Source organism: Tupaia chinensis, unplaced genomic scaffold (assembly GCF_000334495.1).
Source record: "Tupaia chinensis unplaced genomic scaffold, TupChi_1.0 Scaffold143751_1, whole genome shotgun sequence".
Taxonomy (NCBI): Eukaryota; Metazoa; Chordata; class Mammalia; order Scandentia; family Tupaiidae; genus Tupaia; species Tupaia belangeri.
In genome coordinates this window covers 1-10,330 of record NW_006203600.1, presented here as the reverse complement: position 1 = coordinate 10,330, position 10,330 = coordinate 1, and the positions used below count along the sequence as shown (strand labels likewise).

General features: G+C 43.2%; 1 pseudogene; it reads left to right on the top strand.

Moving 5' to 3' along the window:
* Positions 1–508, top strand: part of LOC102486988 (RNA transcription, translation and transport factor protein pseudogene) — a 1,063-nt pseudogene extending 555 nt beyond the window's left edge.
* The last annotated feature ends 9,822 nt before the right edge of the window (positions 509–10,330 follow it).

Sequence of the window (10,330 nt, the reverse complement as noted above, 5' to 3'; positions counted from 1 at the left end):
GGATGGACAAGAAGCCATTGACTGGCTTCTTGGGTTAGCAGTTAGACTTGAATATGGAGATAATGCTGAAAAGTTCAAGCACCTAGCACCTGATAATGCAAAAAATTCTGACAATGCCACTAAAAATGCTGAGCCACTGATCAATTTGGATGTGGCTAATCCTGACTTCAAGGCTGGCCTAGTGGCTTTGACTAACCTTCAGATCCAGCGTCTTGACGATTACCTGGCAAGGCTCAAGGCAATTCGAACTTTGGTTCAGGCCACCCGACACAGGATGCGGTTGCTAAAGCAAACCAAACGAAAGAGGGCTTGCCTGCTGCTTTAGACAAACATTCTAGGTTTTGATACAGGAGACGCAGTTCTTAATGAAGCTGCTCAGATTCTGCCATTATTGCATAGAGAAGAGCTGAGAGAGCTACAGACGAAAATGAATGAAGCCATAGTAGCTGTTCAGGCAGTTATTGCTGATCCAAAGACAGACCGCAGACTGGGGAGAGTCGGAAGATGAATGCTGGGCTCTCAGCCTCTCACCTGCTTAGTGCAGTTTGGAACCGTGTACGCTCCCAGCATGTGTGTGGAAATCAAATGTCATATTTTTGAGGGAGAAATCCCCCTAAATTGACGATATTCAGAGATCTACAACCATTTCTTTTTCTTTAATAAAGTTTGGAAAAGTGGAGAAAAAAAAAGCTGCTTTGGGGCTGGCAGGTGGTATGGTGGTTGAGGGGCCGGACGCCCACATGGCAGGCCATAGTTCAAGTCTTGGACCTGGTGGCTTGCTTTCTCACTCTCCATTTCTCTCTGTCTGTTTCTCTCTGGTCAAAGTCGAAGAATAATGATAATAAATGTAATTAAAAATAAAAAGATGTTTAAAAAAAGGAAAAAAAAATCTACCTCCCCCCCTCTTCCCACTCAGAGATTCGTGGATGTGTGGAATAACCCACCACCAGCAATTGGAGCCTTGATGAGAGTCCAATTCCTCATCTCCACAAATAGCAAGGTGCCAGTGGTGAGGAGCAGTACGCTTTACCTTGAAGTCTTTTGATGCATTTCCTGCCAGTTCAGGTACCTCTGTGGTGAGGCACTCCAGGACCGCAGTGCTGTACACAGCAGCAGCCGCGCCCACACGTCCATGGCTGGTCGTCCTAGATTTCAGGTGTCGATGCATATGGTCCACCGCGGGACCTGCAAGCTAGCCCTCTGCGAGTAGGAAACCGCCTTTGTCTTGGCCTTTCCGGAGTCCTTCCCAGCCTTCCCGCCAGCCACTTCGAATTCTGCTGAAGCTCCCACAAGCAGGGCAGGAAAAGGGCTAGTCCGACACACAGTGAGATGCCGCCAGCTACTCCTTCATCCCACCGTGATTCAAACTGCACCATCAACTCTTGAATAGCAAAGTAATGTTAGTGTGTGGAAGGTTCAGCTTCATTTATAATGTAAGTGGTGCGGGGGTTCAACAGTTTAAGTGAAATACATTTATATACTACCTCTCCTCTTTTTTAAACAAGTTTAACATCAGAATTTTTTTCTTAGGGGAAAGATACTTCAGGGCCTGACTTCTTATCCAAGTTTTTAATTGTAAAATACAGGTTTATCTTGTATGTATTCATGAAAATGGAAATGAAAGCTGCTGATTTTAATTATTCTGTTAAGGGTAGAGGTCACTGGGGCTTTCAACTAGATCTCTGTCATTTAAAGTATCAGAGAAATCATTGATGACTATACACATTGTAAAACCAATACAAAACCAATACAATGGTTTTACCATGGTTGGTTTATACAGTACAGCCAAAGCCCACTGCCCAGTCTAGGGCCAAGAAGGCAAGGCTGGGTGAGCCCCAGAGCTCCAACCTGATCCTGCATTTTCAGAGTTAGAAGTGGGTGAGGATTCCCTTCCTTGTATATTTTTCTGCCTCCCCTCACATAAGACAGAACAACAGCAAGCCTAAAAAGCGGTCACTTTCTGCCTGAAGGCTCCTGCCCAGTTTCAGGGTCAGAAGTCAGGATTGAGCCAGTCCCGGATCTCTAACTTGACACTGAATTTCAGAGTTAGAGGACAGGGGATTTTCCTACTTCTGCTCACCTTTTTCCGTCCTGCTCCCATGTAGGAGGGAGTAATAGCAGGCCTATTAAGCAGCCAGTCTGCATGGGAAACCACCGCCCTGTCTAGGTCCAAAGGGCAGGAAGGAGCCAGACAACCTGATCCTGCAGTGTCAGAGTTACAAGTTAGGTGGGGTTGGGAACAGCAGTAATGGCTATGTCGCTGGACTCCCATGTAGTCGACCGCAGTTCGAGTCCCGGACCTGGTGGCTTAAACTCACGCTGGGCACGGATGCGTGCATGCCCAAGATCCCAAGTGGAGAATGGAGGAGAAGGGATTGCGGCGTGGCCATCCCCCCTGGGGGTGATTTCTCGCTTTCTGTCTCCCTGTCTCTCTCTGTCTGGCGAGCGCAAGGCCTTTGGCAAAAAACCCCCTCAAAAAAAAAAAAAAAAAGAAGTTAGGTGGGGTTTTCCTTCTGTTAACGTTTTCTGTCCTCCTGCAACTGGGGTCAGAGAAATAGTAGGTTAGGGCCAGCAGGTGGCGTAATGGTTAACGTGTTGGACTCCTACATCGTCAACCACAGTTGGAGTCCCAGACCTGGCGGCTTGAACCTCACACCAGCTGTGTGTGGGTGCATGTCCAAAATCCCAAGAGGAGAATGGATTGTGGCATGTCTGTCCCCCTCGGGGGAGCATGATTTCTCACTTTCTGTCTCTGTCTCTCTCTGTCTTTCTGGCGAGTGCACATACCCTTATAGCAATAACCTCTCAAAAAAAAAAAAAAAAAAAAAAAAACAAAAAAAAAAAAAAAACAAAAAAAAAAAAAAAAGAAAAAAAAAAAAGAAATAGTGGGCCTATTAAGCAGCCACCGTGCACCTGAAGCTTGCTGCCCAGCCGAGGGCCCGGAAGGCAGGACTGAGCCTGCCACAGACCTCCAACCCTCTCCTGCAGTTTCAGTGCTTGAAGTATTTGGGATGGAAAGGGTGAGAGAGGGAGGAAGTCAAGGGGAAGAAGAAGGTAGCAAAACATTGAAGGGACCCATAATACAAAGTGATCTGTTGATTATAATGTTTATGATAATGTCTTTGACTGGACCAATATGCAGTGTATTCATGATGGAAAAATTAATTTGGTATGCTCTAACAATACACAGTGATTAAATGTATAAAATAACATTTTTAAAAAGGTAGGAAAAAAGGGAAAATAATAAATAAAATTAAATAAATAATTCTTTTCTAAAAAAGTAGTTGGTGTTTTCCTCCATTTTGCTATGTTTTTTTCTGTCCTTCTCCACATAGGATAAAGAGCAGGACTATTTAGTAGCCACTCTCTACTTGAAGTCTCCCCTGCCCAGTGTAGGGCCAGGAAGGCAGGCCTAAGCCAGCCATCCACCTGAAGACCCCTGCCCAGTCTAGGGCCTAGAAGGACTGAGGCTGCCAAGTACCTCGGAACTGACCCTGCAGTTTCAGTTAGAAGTCAGGGGGGTCCTTTCTGTATTGTACTAACTGTTTTCTGTCCTCTGCTCACAGAGGACTGTTAAGCATCCACCCCTGTCCTAGGACCAGGAGGGGAGGGCTGAGTCAACAAGGATCTTGTTTGCTGCAAGCTTCTTACAAACAGTAAGTGTTTCTGTTCCACCTTTGTAAATTGTCTGCAGGGAAATGTTACAAGCTGGATAGAAACTTCTGTGGCTGTTCTGACTTTCCTGGTTTCCTTTGTCAGCAACATGTGTGACTCAGACTATCTAACCCCTGTAACTTCCCGAGCTGGGGCCCAGACTTTGGAGCGAGCTCCTCTAGGACTGCCAGTGTAAACCGGTGTTCCACTCTCTGAGTGGCGCTTGGTGTCTCGGCGATCTGTTTTCTGCAACAGAGCCAGCTGGGGTTCTCCCCCCTGATCACGCTGTTCCAGAGTGAGAGGTTAGACTGGGTTTGCTCTTCCGCCACCATTTTAAACCCAGTTCTGTACGATGCTGGTCACAGCAGGTGCCATGACCAAACTGTGCACCAGCACCCGCCCGCTGAAAATTCCACTGCCACGGAGGACATGAAGAGCACAGCAACATACACAGACGAAGAGCCAGTAAATAAATTATTAGACAGAGACCAGCAGATGGCATAATGGTTACATCGCTGGACTCCCATGCAATTGACCAAGGTTTGCATCCCAGACATGGCAGCTTAAAACTCACACCAGGCACGTGTGCATGCATGCCCAGAATCCCAAGAGAAGAATGGAGCAGGGATTGTGGCATGGCCATCCCCCATGGGGAATGAGTTCTCACTTTCTGCCTCTCTGTTTCTCTCTGTCTCTCCAGTGAATACATGTGCACTATAGTAAAAATCTCCCTTAAAAAGAAAGAGAGAAAGAGGGAGAGAGAGAGAGAGAGAAAGAAAGAAAGAAAGAAAGAAAGAAAGAAAGAAAGAAAGAAAGAAAGAAAGAAAGAAAGAAAGAAAATAAATTATTAGAGAGCAGATATCAAATTGGTTCTGGGAGTGTGAAATCAAGGTTGCACAGTCCAAAAAGATATATTGGTAGCAGCGACAACAGAAAGGAAGAGGTGCTGCCCCTGGTGGGAGGGAGGGTACCAGGGGTCGTGACTGAGGTCGGCCAGAACTGGAACCAAAGATTTAACAACTCCACTGAGACTGGATTCTGAGCCCTTTTACAGGTAGGTGGAGCAGCCCACCTCCACCCCCAGAGGAGAGCCACTGCTAGGTGACTCTGACAATTCCTCTTGGTCCACTCACCACATTCCTCTGATCTTAGACATGTAAGTCTTGTTCTTGAAAAATCTATGGCCAAAAGCTTCTAGACAAAGCATCTCCTGACTGTCATACCCACTCCAAAATTAGGAAAATTAGACCCATCCAGCATGTGCCCCTCCCCACCAGGAAGGGAATGCATGCACAGCCACACCTAGAGTAACTCCAAACAAAACCCCTCCTGACCAAATAAAAACTCCTCACCACAACTCTTCTTTGGTAACCCTTTTTCCAGGTCCCTTTCCTTCTTGGGAGCATTGTTTTGCCTTCCTTCTCCATCAATAAACTCCCTGCTCTGCTATACTCATTCTCTGTCTGTGAGGAACACCAACCCATGCCACACTGAGTGTGGGCCTGATTGCCCCACACACCTGCCTTTTTGTATCATGATCAGGAACGTGGAAATTCCAACAGTGTCTATGGTGATGATGGAAACTATAGTGGCATGTCGACTATGATTATACTGGGTATAGCTGTGGAACATACGGATATGCACAGGGATATGCAGGCTACAGTAGCCAAAGGAGTACTTACGCAAGGAATCTGGAGGGTGTAACAATCACCAAGACAATTAGCAGCCATACCAAAGGAGGACACTGGAGGAGGATTTATAGTTATCTATCTTGCAGGGTCACATTGAAGACTGTTCTGTTGACCTAGGCTGATTATTTCATGAAAGACTTTCTAGTGTACAGGACTGTTAAACTATTTTGGCCTAAAGCAGCTCTCCCACACTAGGATTCCTATGGATAAAACGAAATCATACATGTTAGGCTGTATTCCCGAGCTGGCTGCTAAGTTATAGTCAACCACACTAGCCACACTTCAATCACAGAAAGCCCACCGTTTGGACTGTTTGTGCAGCCTACCATCCACCTGCAACCAATCCAATGGTTTCTCTACCTCGTTCCTTCACTTCGGTTTTTGTACGTCATTTTCCCTTTCTGGAACTTACATACTTTCTGAAACTTGAATGAGGCGAGTCAGAGTTGACCAAAAGTCAACTGGGAACAACTGTCTGATTTAAATCCTGTTAAGATTCTGCTCCATTGAAACACTATTAAATTGGCTGGTTTAATTTTCTTTTAGCAGTTTTGGCATCAAAAGTGGGTTCTGACATAGAGCTTCCAGGGACCTTCAGGAGCAGTGGGTGACCAAGTGAGGTACCCGTGGGACCCTTGATGCCCATCGCTCTCTCATGGTCACTGGGGATTGTGAGTAAGCTTCCTCACAGATTTAAGCTCCATGGACTTCTGTTTGGATCTCTCTGAGTTTTATATGAGAAAATTTTGGTCCAAACTAGGTTTGGAGTTGCAACAAACTTGGACTGGGTCCAGGATTGGATTGGATTAGGTAATTAACTGGACTGGATCCAGTTGTCTGACTGGGTCAGACAGAAACTAGCAGTAGCTAGCTATTACTGAGTCAGGTAAAACAACATTTTAGGTTAAAAATTTGTTTTTCTTGGCATGAGATTTTTATGCTCATTATCTTAGTTTCTTTCTTTTTTTTTTTCATATTTACTTAGAGAAAGATCATTGGTTAAATTAGTCAAGGTGAGCTCAAAGCCAGAGCAGAATAAGTTATTTACCACTCAGATTTTTCTTGGCTCAAAGAGACTCAAAATTTATGTAAAAAAAAGAAATTCCTTATTCTAAAAATCAAAGAACTTCCTGGAAGCTACACTATTACCCAAATTAATTTACAAACTACTAGGGACATTCTTTGTAGAAATAGAAAGAACAATAATAACACTTACCTGGAATTATAAAAGGCCTGGAATCACCAAGGCAATACTATGCAATAAGAATAAAGTAGAAGGCATCTCCTACTTGACCTCCAATTATATTACAGAGCTATGATAATCAAAACGGGGTGGTAATGTCACAAAAACAGACACACAGGCCAGTGGAATAGAATAGAGAATCCAGAGATAAACTCCAAATACACGGCCAACTGAACCTTGACAAACAACAACAACAACAAAAACACGAAACAATGAAGTGGAGAAGGGAAAGTCTTTTCAGCAAATTCTGCTGACAAAACTGGACCTCCACCTTTAGAGACATGAAACTGGATCCCTGTCTCTCAACATTAACAAAAATCAACTCACCTAAATGTCTAGTCTCAAACTGTAAAACTAACGGTGAAAAACACAGGGGATGCTCTTGAAGACATGGGAGTGGGCAATGATTTCTTAAGTTCGACCTCTAAAGCAGAGGCAACAATCCCAAAAATAGACAAGGGTGACTACATCAAATTAAAAAGCTTCTGCAAAGAAAAAAACAAACAGTAAGGTGACAATCCACACAATAGGAGAAAATATTTGCAAGCTATGCTTTAAGTAAGGGATTGATAAACAGTATATAGGGAACAAGCAGTTCAACCACAAATAATGAAATGTAATTTATTTATTTTTTTATTAAAAATTATTTTCTTGGGACCAGCAGATGACATAATGGTTACATCACTGGACTCCCACATAAATAACCATGGTTTGAGTCCTGGACCTGGTGGCTTAAAACTCATGCTAGGCACATGTGCGTGTATGTGTCCAAAATCCCAAGAGGAGAATGGAGGAGAGGGGATTGTAGTGTGGCCATCCCCCTTGGGAGATGATTTCTCACTTTCTGTCTTTCTGGTAAGTGCTTGCACCCTATAATAAAAATCTCTAAAAATAAAGAAATACAGTCTAGTAAGGATAGAGTTTGATGATAAAGGAGGCTGGATCTCACATGGCTGACTGGACACTTGGAGTCCCCAAGTGGGAGACTTAAGAAACACATTGGGGGAGCCAACTGATGATACAGTGGTTAAGGTGTGGACTCCCACATAGCCAATCACATTTCAAGTCTCCAGACCTGGGTGGGAGCTTGAAACTCACACTGGATGAATGTGTTTGCATGCATGTGTGGCCAAAATTCCAGGAGGAGAATGGACAAGTAGGGGTTGCAGTGTGGGCAACCCCCTAGTGGGTGATTTCTCACTTTCCTTCTCACTGTCTCTCTCTGTTTCTCTCTCATGAGCACACATGTCCTATAGCAAAAACCTTAAAAAGGAATGAATGAAAACCACACTGGGAGAGTGTGTGTGCAGGCCCAAAGCCTGGAAGGGAGGGGGAAATGGAACAGAAGGGATTGGGGCATGATCCTTCCTCCTGGAGGCCACTTTTTCTCACTTTAATTCTCCCTTAGTCTCTATCTGGCACTTGCCCCCTGGCAAAATTGTTAGAATAAATAAATAAAATAACAATTGAAGTTATATTTAGGATGTGACTGCTATCAAAGTACAACAAATAATTGAGGATATGAAAATACAATAATATACCTATTTCCTTTGTAATACATTAAATAGTCAGATCTGGAGCCGGTCAAGTAAGTACAAGAATATCAGAGCTGGGGACCAGCAGTTAGCGTAATGACTATGTCGTTAGACTCCCACATAGTCGACCGTGGTTCGAGTCCCAGACCCGATGGCTTAAAACTCACACTGGGCATGTGTGCATGCGTGCCCAAGATCCCGAGAGGAGAATGGAGGAGAAAGGATTGTGGCATGGCCATCCCCCCAGGGGGTGATTTCTCGCTTTCTGTCTCTCTGTCTCTCTCTGTCTGTCTGGTGAGCACACGTGCCTTATAGCGAAAACCTCTCCAAAAAAAAAAAAAAAGAATATCAGAGCTGGAATGAGTATAATGTGCCCAGTTCTCTGCGATATTGAAATGGGATAAGCAATCATCTGAGATTTTAGTGGTCAGAGTCAGAGAAGGTGACAAAACTACCTGACCTTTTATGTTCATAACCAAAGAACGTTGTAACTCTCAGATAGGAAAGGCACATGTAATTTTATTATTTCTTACTTAAATTGTTTATTTTTCTTCTTCTCTTTTTTTATTAATTTATTTTACATTCACTCACTACATTCATTCCCTAAGCATCATCACAGCATACAAAACGTGATTTCCCATCCAAAATACACTGCACAGTGGTTTAATCATGCATGTTATCATCAGCAAATAATTTTCTATTTCTCATTTCATATATATGTATATATGCTTTTTTCTCCCTATTTTTCACCCTCTGCCATTTCCCATCCTCCTCTCACAATGTCTGGTATCTACAGTTGCTTTCCATTCCTTTCCCCCCACCCACGATTTATTGATTCACAAAATATCTTAATTAATCTACTTTCAATAGCAAGTTCAGCTGATATATACATATCTGTGAACATGTCTGACGTTAGGCGTGAAACTGAGTAGAATGGATATACTTTAAAGTAGCACCTAGCTGATGCTATAGAGCTTTTTTTTTTGGGGAGAGGTTTTTGCTATAGGGCACATGTTTTTGCCAGACAGACAGAGAGAGATAGAGAGACAGAAAGCGAGAAATCACCCCCCAGGGTGGATGGCCTCACCGCAATCCCTTCTCCTCCATTCTCCTCTCGGGATCTTGGGCACGCACGCACACGTGCCCGGTGTGAGTTTTAAGCCACCGGGTCCAGGACATGAACCACAGTCGACTACATGGGAGTCCAGCGACATAGCCATTACACTAACTGCTGGTCCCATGATGCTATATAGCTTACTATGGTCATTAAATAGGTATTTTCAAATCTATTTTTTAATTTTAAGGAAAGCAGTTTTCTTTCCTTGCTTTATTAAATGAAAATTTAAAAAAATGTTAAGAGAGCTTTGCTTAAAACTTAAAGCCAGGAAACAGGTTAGGATTCTGTTCATATAGTAGGTATATGAACCTATCGCAGCTCAAGACAAGACAAAAATCTTTCAATCTGGAAAACAAAGCCTAGAAGAAAATCAGTACTGTTTTAGTCAGAAGTCATAAGATTCTATTTCACCAGTTCAGTCTCGTGTACTTAATCCATCTTCTCTTGTGGTCTAATCTTCCCATTTGAATTCTGGAAGATAACATTCAACTCCAGACTTTTCCCTACCATTAAGTTGGCCATTTTCTTAGTTGTTATTGAACTCTTGTTTCTGTGTGTCTGTGTTTAGTTTCCTGGTATAGCACTCCCTTCCAAACTTCTTGGCGAGCTGGTCTGGTCCTGGTAAATTCTATCAGGTTTTGTTTATCTGAGCATGTTCGAATCTTTTCTTCCCATATGAAGAATAATCTTGCTGGGCACAATATTCGTGGTTGAAATTGCTTTTCCCTTAATACTTTAATATATTTTCCCATTCTTTCCTTGCTTGCATTTTTTCTAAGAAGAGATCTGCTGTTAGCCTGATGGGATATCCTTTGCAGGTAACTTGACATTTCTCTCTTGCCAATCTCAGTATCTTGTCTGTGTTTTTGGTCAATGTGGCTATAATGTGTCTTGGAGAAGATCTTCTTGGGTTGATTCTATGTGGGATTCTTGGGTTTGGATCTTTGAATGCCTCTCTAGGTTTGGAGAGTTTTCTTCCAGGATTTTATGGAATAGATAATAGATTATCCCCCTCCCCACCATGAGTCTCTTCACCTTCTGGGACACCGAATATCCAGGTGTTTAGACATTTAATGGTATCTAGTATTTC